This window comes from Carcharodon carcharias, chromosome 17 (genome assembly GCF_017639515.1).
Source record: "Carcharodon carcharias isolate sCarCar2 chromosome 17, sCarCar2.pri, whole genome shotgun sequence".
Taxonomy (NCBI): domain Eukaryota; kingdom Metazoa; phylum Chordata; class Chondrichthyes; order Lamniformes; family Lamnidae; genus Carcharodon; species Carcharodon carcharias.
In genome coordinates, this window is record NC_054483.1 from 82,643,931 (window position 1) to 82,666,635 (window position 22,705).

The 22,705-nt window shown below is 44.5% G+C and overlaps 1 protein-coding gene and 1 non-coding gene across 4 annotated transcripts in view; both read right to left on the bottom strand.

Annotated features, from left to right (window-relative positions):
• Nucleotides 1-22,705, bottom strand: part of LOC121290177 (disintegrin and metalloproteinase domain-containing protein 12-like) — a 450,435-nt gene that overhangs the window by 313,008 nt on the left and 114,722 nt on the right. The window lies entirely within an intron of this gene.
• Nucleotides 5,276-5,414, bottom strand: LOC121290271. The gene has a single exon (XR_005945748.1). It is a non-coding gene; the product is annotated as a U11 spliceosomal RNA (small nuclear RNA).

Here is a 22,705-nt window from a genome sequence, read left to right on the forward strand (position 1 = left end):
ATGGCTGCAGAATAATTATATATTCACAGAGCAACAATTATTCTCTTCCTCAAAGAGTAGTTTTGGAGTAAGGGTTACATATGGCCACATAAGCATAGTCAATTGTGTCCTGCATTCTGAGAAATCCTGTCATGTGGTAGAAATGAAGGTATTAGGCTGCATTTGCAAGCTAAAATATTTGGTCGGGATATTCTGATCCCGCCCACCATGGGACTAGAAAATCCCGCCTGAAGTCAGCGGACCTTTGGCTGCTCCATCAAATTTTCCAGTCCCAGCTGCGGCAACTCCCTCCGCAGGCAGGACCGGAAAATCCTGGCTTTTAATTCACTCACTTTGCCAAACAACACGGGGGTAACTTTAACCTAATCTGCTTAATGGGAAACTGAGAAGACTGGGTCAAACACTGATAAAGGAAGTTGACTTCAACTGGATGTAAAACAGGACAGAGTGTAAAATTGGCGAACAATCCCAGATTGCCACTGGGCAGATTAAATTAAAATTGCCCCCACCCATTTAATATTTACATGAGCAAAGTGGGCATTGAAGGTTGGGACAAATGAGAAAGATCACTTGCAGTTGCTTAGTAGGAGCCTGCTATATAGAAGTGCCATGCCGCTGCAAAAATTACTTCCATTGATAAAGTCATCCCTGCCCTGGAATTGGTTTCCAAGTCTGGTTGCAAGAATGTGCGTGGTTCTGCTATGGTTTCTTTGTGGAATAATAGGCTGTGTACTGTCTTCCAATTGGTACAGATAGGAGACCCTAGCTGTAGACAGAGGTAGTGGCATGAGGATGAATTCTAAATGCAAACACACATGTCTGAAAGGCTTCCTCAAACTTTTCTTCCCTCTCCAGAACATGCAAAAATCAGAGGTATTCCAGTCAGAACATGCAAAGGTCATCAGGAATCAACTCATTTTCTGGTCAAACAGGTGGGGATGGCAATGCTGTACATCCTTAGGAAAGCTTTCAGGAAGGCTCACAAAAGCTTCCTATCTTTTCTTTATTCAGCAACAGCAATAAACCAGAAACGCAGCGTGGAATTTAGTCCGGTGGCGGAAGCAAAAGTCAGAGCAACTTTCTCTGGAGAGCAGGGCAGCTTAAAATGCAAGAATTTGTGCTATTCAGCTCATTAATAATGCAGCCGGGAGGAGCATGTCTATTCTTGCGGTGGGGCAGCCGTAAAATGGCCTGTCACCCTCATAGGCTCCAACATCTGGGCGCCATATTTTAACAGCACCCAAACAGCCAGTCACTCTTCCACTCTGCTCCTTGACTCCCCCTGCACCCACCCCTCCCCGAGTCCTGCCTCAGTCTCACCCCTTGCCTGTGCCCAGCCTTGCCACAGCTTGTGCTACAGACAACTGATATCTCTAAGTGATGGTGTGAAAGGAAGGCAAAAGCAGCGTCTACTGACCTGAAAGTCCAGGGAGAAATCTACCTCGCCAGGTGCACACCACTTATGTACAGTCATGAAACAGAACATTCTAAATTCCTACTGCACGGCGCTTAATTTGGACGGGGAACAAGATTCTGGTGTGTTGGCCTTTTAATGAGCTTTAGTGAGATGCAATTGGGGTTCCCGACATAGCTCCGCGGGACACTCAAACCGCCTTTAAGCCACCATGAAAGTCGGCAGAACAAGAGCCCAAGCTAATCTTCCGATGTCGAGAAACTGATTTTTGGCCAAGATCTTGTTCCCCTGCCCACCACAATTTCCCCTTGCTGGCAGGAGCAGAAAGTTCCACCCACAGCATTTGGAAATTGTAGATACACCAAACGTGAGGATGAAGTGAAGATGCCGCCTTTGATTTACATGGGAGGTTAGCTTACAGAACACAGTCTATGTGTATGAATTGCTGTTAGGCAACTTGGCTTTATTTGAAAATGAACTGAGCCATGATTTGCCTGGCCCAGAATCAGTATGCAGGCTGGAATTATCTGCTGCACTAACCAAGTTGTCTTATATGATGCTGAGTGCAAGAGTGCTCTGAAGGCTACCACACTCCATAATGAAGGGAACTCGCATGGCAATGTTACAAATGCCAAAGATCACATTATGAGCCTCAATATTGCTTTAACCTTAGACAGGAAATTCTGCAGTACGTTTCACTGCTTATTTTACTGTTTTGAACATAATGCAGTGAAATCAGAGTAAGGCTTTATTTTCTATTAACATGAGGACCTATCAGACTAACCTTTCATTTGTTAAATAGAAGTGATGATGAAACCAACACCCAATCCCATTTTGTTTGTATGACCAAATACTTTTCTGACTATGAAAGCGCCGTGTAGAAGAAGGTGGGCTGAATTTTGTTGCCATGACAGTGGCCCTGACAACAGGCTGGAAAGCTGGGAGGGGGTAACACCACCCCAGCCATTTCAGGGAGCTCCAGCCACATTATGTGGCAATCGGGCACCTAATGAGCTGCCATTGGAGCTCCCATCTCTTTAAGAGGTGCAATTCTAAAAGCTGCAGAGCAATTGGAGGGCCAGCAGATCTTCAATCCCAGCAATACCACTGGGAGCAGTGGTCACTGTTGGGACTGCACCCGGCCAGCATGAGCAGCATTGGCACTCCACTGGGATAGGTAAGTGGGGTCTCCAGGCCCTGGGGGAGCGTGGGAGGGGTGGGTAGATGGTTGGTAAGATCAAGGGGGAGGGGCTTTTGCAGCTGGGAGAGGCCCTCCGCCAGTCACAGTGTGCCTGATCAAGAGGATCCTCCTCACCCTGAGTCCCCAGGGAGTCAGCCAAGTTTTAATGGGCCGTGTTTCTCCACACCGTGGAGGAGGACCATCCTCCAGCCCCACCACTGGCAAAATGCCAGTGGTGGCAGTAAGAGAATTTTAAATGGCCGTTTAAGGGCTTCAAATGACCTCTGAGTTGGAAGCCTGTCTTTCACTTTCCACATCGCTGACAGAATTCCATGGCATCGGAAGGTGACAGGCACTCCACCCACCCCTCCCCCCACCGCCTTTCCTCATCATTTAATGCCCCTTCGCCTCCCAAACTGCTCCTGAGGGACCAATTAAATTCTGTCCAGTATAAAAAAAAAGGAAAAAATTCCAATCCCCGAAAGAGAGCAAAAAAATTTAATTTGAAAGTGATACTGCCTTTAGGTAGAGTTAGAGAATTAAACTGGAACCAGCTTCATTGCTGTGACTGAAGAGAAATGTGGACAACAATTTTGCAAAGAAAGGCGTTCGTAATTTGGAGCATGCCTTACAGATACAGGAAGTTTGCAGAGAGGTCAGCCTGGTAGCTACATGTGCCTGACAAAATTCAGCCTGCATATGTATCCAGTAATGCCGGATTCCATGCACTGAGGAGGGCTGTTCCCAAAGGAACACAGAAAATGACATATTTCCGTTGAGTGCTCAGCACGGTGGCCATAATTTGTCATATGCAGACCACTGCCATCAAGCAGATTAAGACAAAGTTACTAAGGGAAGCTGAAAGCAGGATGTCTGACCCAAGGCTAACATTTTCTGCTGAAGAAGGGAAACTGACTCACAGACCAGACCATAAGTACAGTCTGTGGGGTCTTGCAGTGGGAAAATGCAGCCAACTGCCTGCAGATGCTATTGGAAAATCTGACAGCATACTTCAGTGTTCAGGGCTTAGAGGAAAGCCACTGGTACATTTTGACTTAAAGAAAGACGGGCTACAGGACATTTCCTTCCCGCAATGCTCTATCACATTATTCATTGAACATCCTTACCAAAAAATGAGCTGACTCAAACCAGTCAGAGTTTGTGGTCAGCAAAAGTGATAAAGACTTATCAGAAACATCTCAAAGTATTTCACAGATAGTGAATTACTTTCAAATGCAATGAGTTATTATGTGCAAAATATTTATACAGAAATTGTATTGAAATAGATTGACACAAAGGTTTAACAATAATGAAAGTTAATAAAACTTGTATTATTTGCAATTAGAAATCAACAGATTAAAACAGTTTCAATTCACTTTACAAAAAAATCAAATTTTATCACACTGCGCCTCCTTTAACAGAATTCGTGGATAAACTAATGTTTGATGCACTCCACCAAACCTCATGAACAACTCTAATCTTGGCTACGTCCTCCCCAACAATTCACAGCCCAGTCCATCCCACCCCACCAAACTTTAGCGAAACATACCAAAGAGTGCCTACCCACAGGACCTCACTGTCACCTTTCTTGAATGGCTGTCTTTTGCATTTGTGCAGCTAAACATGTTCCCCTGCTTGTTCTGACTGTGTGCTGGTTCACCACATGTTCTTCCAAACACAGCACAGTTTGCTGCGCAGCCTGTTCTCTCCACTAGTGACCCACATGAACCACCCAATTTACCTCCCATCTTGTGATCACTAAGACACCATGTCCATTCATCTGCCCCCAGTTCTCAATCTGCACCAAGCACTGGCCATAAGTGCTCAAAAAGGAATTTCAGCCTTAAACTGAAATTGGACTGTGTTGTTGCTGTTTCTGCGGCATCAGCAACAATCTACTTGTGACCAGAAGTACCACAAAACACAGATTGATAAATGATCAGTACCAGTTCCAAACAGTTTTGCATTACAACATCCATTTCAAAGCTAGACGGTTATTTAATCCTCATGATCCTTTTTTTATTACACAACTTGCTGAGGTACCACAAAATTAGAAGTAGAATATTAAAGGCTATAATTTACTGAGCAGCTACAAAGTGAATATCTTAAAATATGATCATGTATTTTTAGATACCAAAACAATTCAACAATGGCAGCTGAGTAGCCACACCAGCACGACCACTCTACCGCTTGCAGTGACCATTGATCAGGATGCTGCTCCAGAGAGAGGGTGCCTGAATGGTGGGGTGCCCTCAAAGAGAGTTGAGGTAGGTTGGGGAAACAGAGGCCAGGCAGCCAGGCTCTGTGTCTGGGGGCAGGGTGGCAGGGTGGGGGTAGAGGGGGCTTAGTGCGTGGTGGGTGGTGGTGGTGGGCGTCATTGAGCACTGGGACAAAATGACCACAGAGGCAGGAGGAGGCCCTGATTGGCCACATAAGTGGCTCAATTGGCCTCCTGCCAGGCATCCAAACTGCAACTTTACATCAACTGGCAATATGACATGGCAGCAGGGAGGCATTGGATGCCCTACCTGATCCTCTTATGAAGGTAACCTAAATGCCCCTTTAAAAATTTAAAGTTCACCCCTTGAGATGCTCTTAATGGCCTTTTAATCAGTGTTAATTGGCTTCAGTCCTGCCTTCCTCCCTCCCTAGTGATTATTTTTTTTTATTTTTATTTTTTGCGGAGTGCCGAGACAAACGATCACCAGCAGCTCCAAGGAACAAAAATTGTGCTTCTGAAATCTCTTGATATCGATTCCGCACGGATAAAGCGCAAGCGCCTCGTTCATGTGCCATGCTGCCAGAATCGATGCCTTGATATTGACAAGCTGCTTCATTCCAGTATTTTCAGGGAACGCCTCCCCACTACCTCTGTTCACACCATTGAGGACAGGAAGTCCAGAAGTACAGGCTTTTGAGATGTTCTGAGGTAACTGCAGATGGAGGTCAGCAGGGAAGCACTTGGAAAGCAGGAGGATGGGATGAGCCAGAAGTTTCAGGATTTACTGTTATATTGTAGTGCTTGGGAATAGCACTCCCACTCTTCCAAGCCCACAAGGAATGGCCTTTTCTCATGGATCTGGCCCCAGACAACCCAGCCTCCATGGCTTAAAAATGGAAGTGCGGTCCTACTGAAAATATTTCATTGACCAACCTCTGCCCCAATCTCTTCCCAAAACCTGCGCCATCATCTCCGTCCTCCCCTCCCCTAGTAAAACTCATTTGAGATCTTGCCTCCCTCTCACCCCAAACCCAGCCATTCTTAGATGTTAAAACTCCCCCCATCATTTCAGAAACAAATGCTATTTTTGTCTCTGAACAATACCCTTTGAAATTAACTCTGAATCAAAAACAAAAAGTCTTGAAATTAAGTATTAGAGTTAGCAGAATCTAAAAGAATGAAAGATGAGCGGGTTGGACAATTGTTTGGACATAGATCCTTATTCAGTCACTTGGTAGTATAGAGTTTGAGTATTGCTGAAAAGAGACATGCTGTCAAAGCTTTCCATCTTGCACTCATCAGAACAGATTCGCAAGAATTCCAAATCTCAGAAGGAACAACAATTCATACTCTTTTTTTTATTCTTTCAAGGGATGTGAGCATCACTGGCTAGGCCAGCATTTATTGCCAATTCCCAAATGCCCTTGTGAAGGTGGTCGTGAGCTGCCTTCTTGAACCGCTGCAGCACATGTGGTGTAGGTGCACCCACAGTGCTGTTTGGAAGGGAGCTCCAGGATTTTGATCCAGGACAGTGAAGGAACAGCGATATATTTCCAAGTCAGAATGGTGACTAGCTTGGAGGGGAACCTGCAGCCGGTAGTGTTCCCATGCATCTGCTGCCCTGTCCATCTAGCTGGTAAGAGGTTGGGGGTTTGGAGGGTGCAGTCAAAGGAGCCTTGGTGAGTTTCTGCAGTGCATCTTGTAGATGGTACACAGTGCTGCCACTGAACATTGATGGTGGGGGGAGTGGATGTTGAAGGTGGTGGATTTGGTGCCAATCAAGCAGGCTGCTTTGTCCTGGATGGTGTCAAGTTGCTTGAATGTTGTTGGAGCTGCACTCAACCAGGCAAGTGGAGAGCATTCCATCATACTCCTGACTTGTGCCTTGTAGATGGTGGACAGGCTCCACCACACCCTGCACCCCGCAACACCCACCCCCCCCCCAAAGATGTTGATAGTGGGGGATTTAGCAATAGTAATGCCATTGAATGTCATGCAGAGATGGTTGGATTCTCTCCTCTTGAAGACGGTCATTTCCTGGCACTTGTGTGATGCAGATGTTATTTGCCACCTGTCAGCCCAAGCCTGAATGTTGTCCAGGGTGAGAGGAGGGTGCTGTTTGGTTGGCAAGTGGACTCTAATTGGTAAAGGCATTGCAATGGAGAATGCAACAACAATACACTAACAACCAATTTAAGATTATCAGTCAGACTTGCCGTATAGTTCACTTGTAGCTAGAAGCCACATATATTCACACATTTCTGTAAACGAAAAGAACATAACCGCGCATTGCATCTTTTTCAACTAAATAAAAGCTTGGTGGACACCCATTCCTTGGTTCATTCCCCATGACAATGCTTTGGCCAACCAGAAACCAGAGTCGACTTGCCTGGTTTGAATTTAAACAAAAGTTTGGCATTAACTACACCCTCGTACATGCTCCATGGCAATGCCCCTACCAATCAGAGTCCACTTGTCAACCAATCAGCACCCTCTTCTCATGCAGTATAAATTGTTCTTCCCTTTGAGATTTGGTATTCTTGTGATTCTGCCCTTAGGAGAGCAGGACAAAAAGCTTTGACAACATGTCTCTTTTTTTTCAGCAACACTCAAGATTCTTATTTAGAACTGAAAAGTTCCTTGCAGTTCTCATGAAATATTAATCTGTCTTCACTTTCAAATTCTGATGGAAATGTTGTGGTATTTCCAGGATTCTCAGTTTTATTCCAGATTATTAGCACCAATCTTTCTATTCTATATAGCATTAATGCAGCTGTCAGGAAAACAAGTTCAAATAGAATTGGTTGAGATATACTGTTATTTTGTACTTCAGCAAACAACAACTTATATTTATATAGTGCCCTTAAGGTAGAGAAATGCCCCAAATCGCTTCACAAGAGCATTATAAAATAAAGTATGACACCGAGCCACATAAGGAGATATTGGGCAGAATCGTCCCAGATTTGCACTGTGTTGGTAGTGGACAGAGAAAAGAACATTTTACTCACAATGGGGGCTTTTCAGGCCATATCATCCCAATCCAGCCTCATTAATCATGCATTCCCAGGAATCGCGCCGCTTCGATGTCGGGCAGGCTCTCATTTGCCCGCCAAGCTGTCATCTCGCCGCTTCCTCACGCTGGGTGCAATATTTAAAATGCAGTCAGCACACACCTCTCAGTGCTTCCAGCCCAGGACTGCAGCACAGAAGACATGGCCCTGACCAACAAGAAGGATGCAGCCCCCTGATTCAGTGACGCGATTTGGACGTCGTGGAGGCCCGCTGTGATGTCCCCTACCCCCGCTCGGGCCGCAGGAAGTCCAGCAATCTCACCACTCCGGCTTGGTAGGCAGTTACAGCGGTGATCGGTGCCAATGCTGCACAGAAGTGCTTGGCCATCCAATGCAGAAAGAGGATGAATGATCTCATCCATGTCACCAGGGTGAGGCAACCATCCCATTACCCTGAACTCACACACTCACAAGACCATCACACATTCACTGGCAGCTCAAGGGACATCACCACTCACTCTCTGGCATACACTCTCACATCTGGCTTCATCTCCTCTGGAGACTGCCTTGTCAGCCCTCACCATCTTGCAGCCTCTTCCCTTGCCTGAGGCCAGTTCTCCCCTTTTCCAAGCAAGTTCTAGTCCTGCAGCCATTCAAATGCCACCCTTGGCTTATGGCTGGTCTGGTAGGTAGGGACCTACCCATGAGCCCCCCTAAAAGTAATGTGGTGCTGTCTGCGAAGATTGGTGCTGATGACCGTGAGTGCTGTCCGAAGCAAGATAGGCAAACCTTAAAGTACTGGGCGAAGTGCAGCCCACCAGGTGCATGTCGCTAATATACATTTGTGAAGCATGTTGCCGTGATTGCTCGGATGATCCAGCATGGGGGAATGGCTCCAGTGAGCCGGGCTTATAATGAAATGCAGATGTATTACAAAGAAGTTCTTGATGTCTGTCGGCGGGAAACATGGCAGAGCGGACGACTGCAAACCGATTTTTGGCCTTCTCACTGTATTGTCCGCTCACGCCACCAAACATGCCCGCTGTCAACGGGACTAGAAAATTCCCCCATTAAGTCAGATGATCAAAAGCTTTGTCAAAGAGGTATGTTTTAAAGAGTGTCTTAACAAAGCCTCTTCTTAAACCTATTGAAAAAGAACACTATTAATTGAAAAATGCAAATATAATCGGCAAACCTATTCTGTCATAATCCATGAGCAGAGAGTTCAAAAATCTTTCAGACTGCTTGCAGGAAAGTGCAAGTTCCTGGTAGATATTTCTGCACACAGGTGGCCCCTTCCTGCAAATGGCAGACAGCCCCATTTTTATTTTTAATTTGCAGCTTTATACCTTGTTGCAAAACAGAATAAGTATTACCAATTTAAATGTCTGCACTATGCTTCTGTGCACTACATGATTTCCGGACTCTCAATATTGCAATAAATAATGATAAAAAAGGATCCAGTTGAGATTTTTTAAATTCATTCACGGGATGTGGGCATCACTAGTTGCCCTTGAGAAAGTGGTGGTGAGCTGCCTTCTTGGACTGCAGCAGTTCAAGAAGGCAGCTCACCACCAACTTCTCAAGGGCAACAATGGATGGGCTTTAAATGCTGGGCCAGCCAGCAATGCCCATATCCCGTGAATGAATAAAAAAAATCTCAATTGGATCCTTTTTTATCATCATTTATTACAATATTGAGAGTCCAGAAGTCATGTAGTGTACAGAAGCAAGGGGTTCTGCTGGAAATACCTGAAATCTTTAAGCTCATATTTCCTTTCTAGTGGGAGTACTGCACCATGTATAGATGTGGCTGAAATATTAAGTTATGGCTTATATTACTGATCGCCTGATATTGACACCCAACATTTTATTTTATTCTGTGCATTTTGGACACAAATACTATTTTCATTTGGAGGAAAGTAACATTTACACTTGACAGCAACCACACAAAAAAAGACACGAACCCATTTCATAACCTCAGTAACCTTAGCTTTCTCCCCCAACCCCATGAGCCCTGTCAGTACAATAAAGCCTCTGTCTAGACTTGGGAAAGGAGACATGGGACAGATGATCCTCTGTACTGTTTTACTCTTTGTTGGAAAGATGAGGTGATGCAAAAATATATTAGTGCAAACAGATATGATAGGCTGGATTTTTAATCGGAGGCGGGAAGGGAGCAATTTCGGGCTGGGGGCGGGGGTGTTGAATTGAGGGTTTCCCTCAGAGAAGCATGTGTTTACCTCAGGTCCTGTCAAATTTAACATCATGACCCAATTAACCTTTTTTTCCTCTCTATTCCCTGGCCACAGCCAACCAGAAAGAGAAACGGGCTGGCTGTCAAGCAGTTAGGCCTTTGGCAGCAGGCGACAGTCGGGGAACAAAGTCAAGGCCAGAGGGGGTTGGGGGTTGGTGGGAATCAGAGCCTGTGGAAGTGTGGATCAGAAGTTCCAGGAGGGCAGGTTGGGGCTGGAGTTGGAGGCCGGGAGAGGGGCAAAGGGTTGATGGTGGGGGAACTGGAAATTGGAGGCTTGCACGATTGGAGGCCGGGAGGAGGAGCTTGAGAAATAAGAGACTAAAGTGGAGTGGGATGGGGTCAAAGATCAGAGGCCTCGGTTTTCAGGGCAGTTAATTATGGTGGAGGCGGGGGGCAGAGTTTGGAGACCTTTGGAGTAGGTCTGAGGGCTCGTGATGGAGATCGGCGTGGGGAGGGGAGCAGTGGTAGTCGTCTGGTCACAGGGTTTGGAAATGCAGCTACACTGGACTCAGCAGTTAAGTGGAAATGCAATTATCTCTTGGGACCAGCTGTTCTCACTTTTCCTTTAGTTATCGGCTTTCCCAAGGCTCAGGAAATCCTGCCTGCCCCAGTTAAATGTGAAAGAGTGGATCAATATAAGGCAACTAGCCTCATAATAATATTTCAATTGCCAACCCACCTCCTGTGAGCAGGTTGGTTGCTCGACTGGAAGTGGGTGGGTTGGAGGTAGATTGGGATACAAACATTTTAAAATTTTAAATTCCCACCAATCCAACTGCCCATTTTTTGGAGTTGAAATTCCACCTCCCCACCCCCATGTGATGGGCATGCAAGTCAAAAAATGGGAATTCAAGACCTGTGCTGTTGTTACTATGTACTTCTGCAAGGCATGTAGCACCTAGTGTTGAATGCAGCTGGAGCTTTCATTGGTTAATTATTGTATCTGAGTTCAGGAGGCAGCGCATAGCAGGGGATGTAACATTTACAAATTCTCACTGCAGGGCCTTGAATTTGTGTACTGCTGTTCTCTGTATCCTCAAGGACAAAACCAAAAATAACAACGTGCATTTATATAACGTTACTCCCTTAAAACAACATCTTAGGTCTCTTTACTGGCACTGGTGTTGGGGCTGGGTGCAGGGAGAGGGCAAGTAGGGAGTGTAAAACACCAAGGCCCAGATTTTCATGGTTGAGAAGGCTATCAGGAGTTGGGAATTTTCCCAATCCCGCAATCCTCTCTCCGTCCTGGAGGAGCCTGCCAGCCCTTTCTTTGTGCTGGGGAGGCAGGAATGGCCTAGAGAGGGGGCCACCACCTCTGGAGGCAGGCCAGAGGCCGAAACAGGCCCAGAGACAGACATAGGCCAATGCTAATGTGCCCTGTTTTCAAGACCTGTCTCTGGGGCTAAGAATATTGGCAGCTCAAAACAGAACAGAACAGAACAGTTATACGATCCCCCATCCCAATAACTCACTTCACACCCCCAATATCCACCCTCACCCCCAGTTCCCACCCTCACCCAACCTGGCAATGTGTTGTTACATTTTGCATCCAAAGCCCTGCCAGCTCTGCCTGTGGCTGACTCAGATACACCTCAGGTTGCAGCATTTCCTGATGAACTGTAAACAGGAAACATTTTTCCTGCCTCCAGGGATGGAAGTTTATGCTGGGGGGAATTTACAGTCCTACCAAAGTCAATGACTTTTGAACGGCCTTTTGCATTTTATGGCACCACCCCGGCTGCAACGGGGCCGTAGAATTCCGCCCGTGGTCACAGTTTATGGCTTTGCTCATCAGACATGAATCAGGAGGCCTTCCTGTTCATGTCTGCCTTCCTGGTCATGTCTGCCTTCATGAAAATCAGGAGGGATCTGAGGCCATCTTTAAAATGGTGCTGGGAACTTTAAACAACAGGTGGCAGGGGTACACGAGCTGCTCCCTTTCCCATGCCAGCGAAAATAGCTGGTGCAGGGAATGGAGGCGGGACTTCCAGACCTGGGGCCTGGCCGCCATTTTTTCCCTCGGCCCTGCCTCCATTTCGGTCCTGATTGGGACCATGAAAATCCGGCCCCAAACAAGAAGTGATGAAGGTTAATATGGAGGCTGGAAGTACAATTACAGAAACTGGGCTTTTACGGAAATAAGCTTTCAGGAAAGCTTTGATGGCGGGGGAGGGGTAGGAAAGCAAAGTGTTTTTGGACTACAATGCTAGATGTCACAGATATAATGATCGAAAGAAACAATGGGAAGAGTAATTAGCTTCTTTGCCAGACTTTGCCTTCTGTTTTTCATCAATCCCAGATATTTAACTGCAGATACTGTAACCGTTCTCAGAAAGTGTCTAAAGCTAAACAGCTGAGTACTTCCCACTCTCTTAAGATCACTCACTTAGTGGGATAGCAACGAAGGTTCAATTTCAAAATGCAAATACAGCTCATTGACCACTCGGGGGGCTTTGTACTAGCAACTCATCAATTTTCGTTTGGTTGTGCACAACGTAAAACATCAGCCTGAGGGGAAATGGCAGAAAGGAAGTTTGGAGCTCTCTGAACAAGCTCAGCCATACCTTTATGTTCTATATAGAAGACTGAAGTACGACAACATCATTCCTGGAAAAATTGTGCGCAGCTCCTAAAATATCTTTCAATTTCCAAAACATTTTATTAACATCTGCTGTTGAAACCCCTGTGCATACCTTCACCAACCAGACTTGATTACACTAGTGCTGTCCTGGCTGTTTCCCATCCTCCACCCTTCATAAACTCCAGATCATCCAAATCTTTGCTGCTGGAACCTTATTCCACAATCGTCACTCTCATCTTCACGAAACCACATTGGCTCCCAATCCCTCCAAGTTTTTTTCCCCCTGGCTTTACATCCTTCTATGGTCTCACTCCATATCATAGAATCATGGAATAACTGAGGCACAGAAAGAGACTGTTCGACCCATCGAGTCTGCATCGGCTCTTTTAAAGAGCAATCCAGTTAGTTCCAAACCCCTCATTCTTTCCCCATATTCCTGTGATCTTTATTTCTCCTTCAAGTATGTATCCAATTTCCTTTTGAAAGCTACTATTGAATCTACAATGCATTCCAAATCCTAACCACTTGTGTATAATATCTCCTTTACTTCCCCCTACCCACCAAACTCACTTTTCCCTTACCTTTGGCTTCTTGTACACGGGGCCCTTCCCTAACACTTTAATAGTAGCAGCTGTGTTTTCAGCAATCCAAAACAGCCTCTCAGCAATTCCCTCTCTAAACCCCTCCACCTCTCCACCTCCCCTTTTTCCTACAAGACTGTCTTTAAAATCCATTTGTTCAGCTAAGCTTTTGGTTATCCTTTATTGACTTTGCATACATTTCATGTACCTGCGAAGAGCCTTAGGATATTTTTCCATGCTAAAGATGCTCCGTAAATGTAAACTCCTGTTGTTTTATGTGTAAGGCATTATTCAGTCTGGTATTTTAACTGCAACACTAGTCTATTTTAAATAACTTTCTAGGCAGTAATCTCTGTACATTTTAACGTTAATCTCAAAACATTCATTGCCTTCACCACCAATGCATCATCACTGATCCGTGTACCACAAGATGCACTGCAGCAAATCCCTGAGGCTTCTTCGAAAGCACCTTCCATACTTGCAAAAATACCACCTAAAACAACAACGACATTAATTTTTACAGCACGTAAACACAATAAAAATGTCCCAAGGCACTTCGTAAAGGAATACTTCAAAAGCAAATATGCCAGGGTCAAATAAGGCGATATTAGATCAGATGACAAAAAGAGGTAGGTTTTAAGAAGTGTCTTAAAGGAGAAAAATGAGGTAGAGAGGCAGAGAGGTGTAAGGAGGGAATTTTAGAGTTTGGGGCCTAGGCAAGTGACTGTGTGGCCGACAATGATGGAGTGATTAAATCTGGGTATGCTCAAGGGACCAGAATTAGATGAATGCAAATATCTCAGGGCGTTGTGAGGCTGGAGGAGGTTACATAGATAGGGAGGGGTGAGGCCATGGAGAGACTGGAAAACAAGGATGAGAATTTTAAAATCAAGATGTTGCTTAACCAGGAGTCAGTGCAGGTCTGCGAGGATAGGGGAATGGGACTTAATGTGAGTTAAGGCACGGGCAGCAGAAGGTTTGATGACCTCAAGTCTACGGAGGGTGGAGTGTGGGAGACCAGCCAGGAATACATCAGAATAGTCAAGTCTAGAGGTAATGAGGCATGAAGGAGGTTTTAAGCAGCATATGAGCTGACACAGGAACAAAGCCCAGCAATGCAACAGAGATGGAAATAGGCAGTGTTGATGATGATACAAAGATGCAGTTGGAAGCTCATCTTGGGGTCAGATATGACTGCAAGGTTGCAAACAGACTGGCTTAATCTGACTATTGCCAGGGAGAGTGGCTAGGGTATGGAGTTTGGAATGGGGTCCGAAAACAATGGCTTCAATCTTTTCAATATTTAATGGGACATGGACAGCAGGCGGACGCCACCGCTTGCAAGTTTCCTGCCAAGTCACACACCATTCTGACTTGGGAATACATCACCCTTCTGTCCTTCTATCTGGGTGAAAATCCTGAATAATCCTGTACTGTGAGACTACATTTCAGCAATTCAAGAAAGTAGCTCTCTACCATCTTCTCAAGAACATTTAAGAATGGGCAATAAACACTGGCCTCTTCAATGACAACTGCATCACCTGAATGAATAAAAAAAATCTTGGTATCACATTCAAACAAGGGCAAGTTGATTTGTCTTTAACAAAATGTAGTAACATGGCCCTGAGAATGCTGGTGCTGTTAGGCACACAACAAAGACTTACATTGAGACCTTTTGTGAACGTTGCTTTTCTCCATTTGCTGAAAATTACATTTTCATTATATTAAATTTCACCCATGTCAAAATTCTATCTGATTATGCAACCATGGGGAAGGGGAATTGTTTTTCTCACTATTTAATGCATTTACAATGTGCTCACACATTATGATCAGACTAATTTCTGTATCTACATTAAAGAGGAGTTTACAGCACAGACACTGAATTACAAATGAATTCTAATCGGGGTGCAAACCTAAATCTAGAATTGTGTCAGTGAAAAGGTTAAAATGACCCTTGCTCAACAGCAGTTTGGTTCTTGAACCAACTCCCATTGCTTATACAAAGAGCAGTTTACAGTGTGTTTAGGACTTTCCAGCCGGGCTCAGTTCTTGGAAAAGCTCTGAAAACTACACTCAAAAGGTGTCACAATAGCCATGGGGAAAGATTGAATTGCAGCTGACACTAATCTGTTCTGCAGGCTTTTTCAATCCCTTTCTATGCTTTGATCTTAATTATCCATACTCAGCAAATAAATACTCAGTACTGTTAACAGTAATGGGCAAAGTGACAGGGCCCTCAGGTACCAACCACATTACTGCATTTGGCAACAGGAGCAGTAATAGTTTTATAAAGAACAATTAGATAAAAAGAACATTTAATACGTCTGGGTTACCTTATGTACAAGCATCAGATTTATTCTGATGCCCCAATATTTACAGGGGGACAAGGAGGGAGCAGGGGCATGTGTTTGCGGCCGTGAAACCTGGAAATGCAAGTAACATGGAGATCCTGCCAGATTTAATGACAGGACCTCATAATAATTGTTTTACTCTGTCTCCTGGCCAGGCAGGAAATCCAGCAACCTAGCTGGGGTCAGTGGTCCTCAGTAATCGGAAAAGATCGAGACATGACGGGGGAGCTCGGAGCACAGAGCAAAGGAGAAAGAGCTCACAGCGGGGAGAAGTGGTCAGATGATTGTGGAGATGTCTAAAGATCATTAAGTAGTCTGCTGATGGCCGGGAGAGAGACAGATTGTGTCAGAACGTTTACTTGAGAGGCCAGAGGAAGTATTCCTACACTTCCTGGCCCATAATCAGTGGTGGAAAAACATTTATTTTCTGGATCTGGCAGTTGATGCCCACAGCCCTTAAATTCAAATAACTCTTTAAGTCTATGGAATGGCGTCTCAGTTACATATTACAATGATGGACCCGCCTTTCCAGAGTGGGTTACTTGAGATGTCCCTAAACCACTGCAATCAAATTAGAAATAGGCAAGTTTGTAGCTGGCTGGGATCGGCTTTCATATTTTTACCAATTTAACCCCTGCCCTAACCTGCTCCTATTCATCATGGGGGTCAAAATTACCGCATAATGTTTCCAAAGTAGACTAACCTGAAGCTATGAGCTTGCCCTTCTTGTTCACTACCCAGCCTGCTCCAGCAGCAGTGTGATCAAAGCAGCAGCAGGGCTAGGACTGTGGGAAGGAGCAGAAACATGGGGCACAGCTTAATATTGCCAGCCAAAAGCTCCAATTAAATATTTTTTTAAATTACAACTACCTCTCATCTGAAGTCTTTGGACTCCCACCATCTTTCTGCCAGTAAGGATCCAGGGGCAGATCACAGTTTCAGGTTATTTGACAACCCTTGCCTTGCAAAGCAGCCAAAAAAGCCAGGAACACTACCTGCTGCCTCATTAGAAATTCTCCAACTGGCCTGAGCGTATATTGCAGACCCAAACAAAGCTCTGCTCCCCTGAAAGTCTTACAGAAACATTCAAGGCGTGACAACCCAATGTTGGGGGTTGTCACCCCTTTTCCTTCCTGCTGCAAATGGAAAATGTAGTATAAGGGATCTGGCACAGCAAGGGTTAATGTGGGTCTGGGTAAAGTACCGCCCACAGTGTAATGTAAAGAGACACATGACCTGAAGCTAGAAGTTGTGGACTGGACAGGGAGCTGTGTAGAAGCAAGGATGGAGTTAGCTCATAGCTTGGACTATACCTTATATATGTACATAATTATGTGTTATCAATAAACAACCATACATGACTCGGAACTTCTTCGTGAGAACTACTAAACATACAACATACAGCAGGAAACTGAGTGTATTATACGACAAAGTGCAGGAAAATTTCCTCTCTCGTGTTAAAACACTGAATACGAAATGAATATTGCTTGAGAACAATGGAGCTTTTCATGCTGTAAGCATGTTGGTCTGCACAGCCATACTGAACGAATAGCATGAAGAACACTCCTTCTACCCACCATCAAGTACTGTATCCTCAGGCTGGGCATTTCATAATTAACTAGCAGAGAGATTTTCCCAAAGAATAGAAAACACCATAATGCGAAAAAGGTTCCAAGGCAACGTCATTAAATGTTTCTGCCTAATGGCCTCCAAAAGAAATCTATACTCAGATTTCATCATGGATGCTTTTTTTTTAAAATACACAAATAAAATGCACAACAAAATTACAAATTAAAGCTGACATGGAGAAATTAATTCAGTTTTCAATGGTGCTTAAGACATAAAATAATATTTGTGGGAAAATCTGCAAAAGAATGAAAAACCTATAATTCCATTAATTCCATTAATTGCCCCCTCCAGATGTTATTATACATTGAAATCCTTATATTCCCTACAGACCATCGCAGTACAAAAAGGAATGTTAGACCACAGTCTGTGAAAGATGCAGGACTGGTGTACACGTAGTTGTTCCTAAATTGATGCCAGAAACTTTCATTCCTTGGATTCAAGTTAGAAACTGGATAATAGCAATGTAGCAGATCCTGCCTCAGACAATGTTCACATTGTCATCCCTGCTCTTTGCAGTACTAGAAGCTCAGCTTAGAAAACACACACTGCACTCAAAGGTGTGAAATCTAAGAGATGTTAATAGTTTTTGTTGGTCTATGTACAGTGCTTTTCGAATCTCAAAAAAATGCATTGCACAGATCCTCTCCTGAATACAACCCATCTTTCCAACAGTTCTTCCAGCTGTTTGACATTTTGACTGAATGTCCTTGTATTAAAGGATTATGACTGGATACACAAATGATGCCATCTGTGTGTCAATTTCTTCATGAACAAATATTCTGCTCAACAAACCTCTAATCCAGATATGGTAAATACTATGTATGCACTGTGTGTCCCAAGATCTATGACTCAGTGAGTTCAGGATCAAATGTAATGATGCTGATATAACTCAAAAACTTACATCACTTTTACCAAAATGGTGTCATTAAAGACAGATAGAGAATTCTAATTTTGATCAGGTTTGTTCAAACCAAGAATAACATTGCTAGAATCTCTTGCTTACATTGAGGCTGATCTCTAATTCTGATATCCTTTCATACTTATATTTCTATGTGTTCAAAAAGTTCTAAGAAAAAGCAATATGAAAACTGTACATTTGGCACAACTAGTCCATGCTGAAGTTTATTCTCCACAATCCCAAATAGTTTTAATCACATTTGATCCCATATCACATGAACTCATTTTACTTCATCCAACCTGAGCAATCGCTCCACATAATCTATCTGTTAACATTCTACAAATGGCAGTACAAACTACTGATCATGAACTCAATCAAACTGGCTAAAACACACAGGCCTCATAGAATCAAAGAAATATGTAGCAGATCTTGCCTCAGACAATGTTCACATTGTCATCCCTGCTCTTTGCAATACTAGCAGCTTAGCTTAGAAATCACACAGCGCACTCAAAGATGTGAAATCAAGAGATGTTAATAGTTTTCGTTGGTCTATGTACAGTGTTTTTCAAATCTCAAAAAAATGCATTGCACAGATCATTTCCTCAATGCAGCCCATCTTTCCAACAGTGCTTCCAGCTGTTTGAGTGCAGAGTGTGTTTTCTAATCTAAAGCTCCTAGAACTGCAAAGAGCAGGGATGACAATGTGAACATTGCGATAGTGCACATTTTACAAAGGAAAAGCTTGAAATGTATCTAATGTAAGGATTGGGTGACAATTTGGGGGCTGTAATAACAAAGGGAAGAACACCAACAAAAAACATGAAATATTTACATTAAGAAAATATGGAGGAATTTCTAGAGCAGAACACACAATAAGATCACAGGTATAGAAAATAGATAAATGGGAGTACTATAGGCAGAATTTTATGCCGGTGGGATTTTACGGTCCTGCCAAAGTCAATGGACTTTTGAATGACTTGCTGCATTTTACAGCACCGCCCCACCGCAACGGGGCCATAAAATTCCGCCCTATGTGTTTAGTAAAAGAATGAACAGCATTTCCTGCTGTAAAATGCAGTTCAACAGAAGTATACCTGTTAGCCCTATATACTGAACCCCCTAGAAAAGAGATTTTATTCCAATATGCTGTTAGAAATCTGGAACCAGTGCAGCCTTCAGATTAAATTTTCAAAACTAGTCATGAGCATTAATGAAGCCTGACCCTAGTTAAATACTTCTCAAGGGCCGTGCATAATTGTGGTCTTTTCCACAAGTACAGAATGTTCCCTTTCTTTATTTCCAACTCCTCCCAAAGAAAGAGCAAAATGATGAAAATTATTTCTTAGAATTGCTTCGCTCTCAGTTAAATGAGTTAAAACATATATGCAGATTTAAAAATACAAGAGAAATAGTTAGTGAGAATTAGCAGATGGTTGAACCAGAAATTTGCCAAGCACATGCTCCACCTCCTTAAATAAGAGAAGGAAAATGTACTTAAGCCTATCTCCTGTTGCTGAGTCCAGGATGCAGTATTTTATAGTGTGAGTCAACTGAACTCTGACAACAACATCACTCCCATTCTCAGCAGAGGAAAGTATAGCCCTTCTCACTGCAAAACTCTTCCCAATTGATAGAATAGAAGATTTCAACTGTGTCTGGCAGAAATTGGGCAGAATGAGAATTAAAATTCAGCAGCTCAGTTTTGCTGCCCTTGCACCGACCCCACCCCACCTTACACTCACTAACCCCAGGCATTGTAATACTGGCAGGTGGAGCCTCTGCATGACTCTGGCAGATGCCTAATTAATATAAGTTCATTGGAGTCTCATCGCTCAGCCTTGAGGCAATATTGATGATGAAAAAGAAAGGAATAAATATCTGCATTTATATAGCATTTTTTCACAACGTCAGGATGTCCTAAAGTGCTTTACAGCCAATGAAGGACTTTTGAAGTGTAGTCACGACTGTCGTGTAGGAAGCACAGCATCCAATTTGCACACAGCAAGATTCCACAAACGGCAATGTGATGACCAGATAATTTGTTTTTTTTAGTGATGCTGGTTGGGGGATAAATATTGGCCAAGGCGTCGGGGAGAACTCCCTTGCCCTTCTTCAAAATAGTCCTATGATATGGCAGTTGTGGCCTCATCCAAAAGACAGACCACAAGTAGATCAGGAGACGACGAGTCACAGGAATTGAAGGGAAACCGCCCTGAGAATTACAGTCCAATTTTTTGAGATGGGCGATTTGACAAATAACAACCTGCATTTATATAGTGTCCCTACTGTAAGAAAGAAATCCAAGACATTTCACAGAGAGGTAATTAAAAATAAACTCGCACCAACCCTAAGAAATAGAGACTGTAAAAGAGGTGAGTCTTTCAGAACTCGAGGAGGTCAGGGATAAAAAAAGGGGCTAGGGATTTAAACAAGGCAATGAGAATTTTAAATTTGAGGCAATCAGGACAGAGATGATTGATGACTGGGACTTGGTGTCAGATAGGATGCTGGTATGTGAATGGCCTCCCGTAACCATTCTATGATCTGTGATTATAGGATATAGGCTGTAGAGCTTTGGTGAGCTGATGTTTATGGAGAATGCAGGATAGGAGGGCAAAAACACAGAAACAAAGTGATGGATGCAGAATGTGTCCAAGGTGGCCGTTGTGGGGGGGTTGGGAGCAGGCGTACTATCTTTGTGTCACTGATCAGCAGTAGCGTAGAGAGGAGGCACTGGAGGCCTGATATAGGCCACTGTGGTTGGGGTGCGGCGTGTGTGTGCAGAGTACATGTGCGATTAGCCGCAATAAATGGTCTTCTTGTTTTTCAGGAGAAAAATGCTCACAATGCGTGTGAGCGTTCGCGGACTGGAGGCAGCCAGGCCCAGCTGATGATTTTAAACTGCTTCAAGCAGGAGGCCCTGGAGCTTAAGAGGTGCTATGCGCCCAGGTCCACTGGTGTCGGTGAGGCTGGGGTGGAATGGCCAGGTATTTGAGGTCAACAGTGACATCCGCTTTGTCTTCCCACCATCCATAGCACTGATGATTGATTTGTTATTGTAGCAACATTGCTCATTCACAGACTGATAAGAGTCAGAGGTGTGGTTCATAGACAAAGGTCCCTCGGTCCTTCAAAGATGCGCGTGTCAACCACCTTCCAAAGTTGCCTTATTTCACTTCCTACCACTATTCCAATGGCCTTGTATGCCATGGCATCGCAACTGCACATCCAAATACTTGTTACATGTTATGAGGGTTTCTGCGTCCACCACCCTTTCAGGCAGTGCGTCCCACATTACTGTGTGCAAAGGTTCCTCATCACCTCACCTGTCAACCTCATGCCCCTTTCCTTAAATCTTTGCCACCAGCCTACTCATCCCTCCGCCACGAGGAAAAATTCCTTTCTGTCAACCCCATCTATGCCTCTCATAATGTTATAAAGCTCAGTAATGTTACCCCTCAATCTCCTCTGCTCCAGGGGAAATATCCCCAGTATATGCTGAGTCCTCATAATTCCAACTCTCCAGTCCAGCATGCACCCTGGTCAGCGACCTCTGCACTCTCTCCATTCCAATCACATCCCTTCTGTGAAGCACATATCACAACTGCACGCAGAACTATAGCTGGGCCTCAGCAGCGATTTCTGCACTTGCAACATGACCTGCCTGTTCCTATATTCTATTCCTCAGCTATAAAGGTAAGTATGGCATTTACCTTCTTAAACACCTTATGTACCTGTCCCGCTACCTTTACGGGCCTGTCGACAATCCCAGCAAGATTCCTCTGATCCTCCTTACTTTCCTTGGTCCTACCATTCCTCGTGTATTCCTGTACCTTGTTTCTCTTGCCCAAGTGCATCATCTCACACTTATCCACATAACATTCCATTTGGCATTCATTAGGCCATCTGACCAGCCCATCTGTAATGTTAGGGTCTCCTTCTGACTATTTGCCACCCCACCAATATTCATCTCCATAGGTTCTGGAAGGTTGAGCGCATAATGAGCCGAGGGGAAGGGATGATGTGTGTCACTATGTGCACGTTAACTGATCCACCATCCTCGTTAATTTCAGCATTATCAGAGCCTGTCCATCAGGAGCAATTGCAGATGCCCTCTCTCACGCCTGAGGGCCTCAACTGTCACCTGCGTCACACCATTTCTGCGAAGCAGGCACCAGCGCAGATACTAGCACATCAGTGGGCATTGCAACATTGGCTAGTGTCCTGGGGCACAGTGGAGAGGGCACTTCACAATCACTGGAGGAGCTGGCAGAAACAGAGAGTGCCGATGGTGCCAGCAGTCGGAGGACTGCAGGGGACTAGGCACATGCTCAGTCGGTGCATGACGATGTGCCTCTGAAGTCATCCACGATGCAGCAGCCGCAGGAAATGCGGCCGGGTGTGCGGGAGCATCTGAGGGTGATACATGAGGCCATGCTTCGCTTGGTGTCCGTGGTGGAGGAGTCCACGCGGAGCATCACTGATGCAATGAGCCTCATGGCAGAGCGTCGTGCTTCCTCCATGGAGAGAGTGATGACTCTCATGGAAAAGGGCTTCCAGGAGAACAAGCAGCTTCTCCTGG